Genomic DNA, 1,635 nt, shown 5'->3' on the forward strand with positions numbered 1-1,635 from the left:
GTGTGTATGTGTATATATACAGTATATATATAAAGCATATATGTATGTTTTTTCTGTTAAAAAAAAAAAAGTTCACATATAGTTCAGACTACAGAATCAGACTATAAATTATAAAGGTCTCTTCCTGTCTGTGTGAGTTCACTTTGGAGCAGTGGAACGGTTTTAGTTCCCAGTTTAGCTCTTCAGTTTTAGCCTGAAGTGAGTAGTCATGCTCATGAGTCTATGAGCCATATGGACTTAAAATAATGCAAGTATTTGTTTTTAAACAAAGGCACATAACCAAGTGATAAACAAGTAACACATTTCAGACTGCAGCATGCGACTAGACTACTTCTGTGTTTTACTGTCTATTCGGTCAAAAAGTACCGCCGGCACAGATAGCATATCATAAGTGTACTTTCATTCTACCTGTTCGTTGTTATTCAGTGCACATGCATTTGAGCAATCAAGATAAGATACTTAAATGTGAGCAAATAAGTTTTGTGACATAATCAATGTGACCTTAGACCATTTAATGATATGATCTCATAGTCATAAGTCTGGCTGAGTTGCATTTTGAGGTGACAAAAAGCACAACTGCAAACACAACGTCCAAAGTATCTGCCGTATAAGCATGTATACATTTAAAAGCATCGTAAAAAGCACAAGGAGAGATGCAATAAACACATGCTTTTATTTTACTAGAGCAGAATGATGTATGATGGGAGGCGTGTGCAGAGGCGCATGTATACCTGTTCCTCCTGGCCAAAGTACATGAGAGCAGAAAAACCTGCTGTTCCTGTTTCAGAGTCACAATCATCATAGCATAGCGATTACTGTCACTCTTTAGACAATATACAGTACATTATGTAATTATCCAACAAATTGTTGAAGGGAAATTACTAAATTACAAATTTAAAAAAGTGCAGATTCTTATTAAAATTACTGGATTTTGCCCCCCAAAATTGTGCTGAGCAACATTGACTACATCTGCAGACTGAAACATCTAGTCTAACTTTCTAGCTAGCATAAAGTTGTTAAAATGTCGTCATCATGTTTTCAGTAGTCCACTTCACTTTAGAGGGGATAGTCGTACTGTTAGGTGTTATTTGTGACTTTATTAATGTTAACAACAGTAGTAATAATCTTTTATGGCAGCTTTCGAAAGCTTATGGTGACTCTGAGTATCGGGATGAATGTCGCAGTGTCCACAGGCAGGAATAGGGAGGTGGCTGTAGGTCTGGGCTTTGAATCATGGGTCATTTCACAGTGAGTCATGAGTTAGTGGTAAATACACTGTTTACTACTGCTGTGCCATTTCACAACACATTTTCTCCTGTCCACAGAAATTACTGACTGTGTTTTGACCCTGTCTAGGATATTTTTGTATAAAATATCCAATTGTCATACTTAATTAAAAGTAAAGGGTTAGTTCACCCAAAAATGAAAATTAGCCCATAAATTACGCACCCTCAAGTCATCCTAGGTGTATATGACTTTCTTCTTTCAGACGAATCCAGTCGGAGTTATATAAAAAATTGTCTCTGATTTTTCAAGCTGTTTAATGCCACTCAGCGGGTGTTGCATGCTTCATTCCAAAAGAAGTTAAATAAAAAGCGCCCATCCATAAAAATGTGGGGTGGGGGGTGAACAAAG

Source organism: Sinocyclocheilus rhinocerous, unplaced genomic scaffold (genome assembly GCF_001515625.1).
Source record: "Sinocyclocheilus rhinocerous isolate Xijiao unplaced genomic scaffold, SAMN03320098_v1.1 scaffold214, whole genome shotgun sequence".
In the NCBI taxonomy this organism is placed as follows: Eukaryota; Metazoa; Chordata; class Actinopteri; order Cypriniformes; family Cyprinidae; genus Sinocyclocheilus; species Sinocyclocheilus rhinocerous.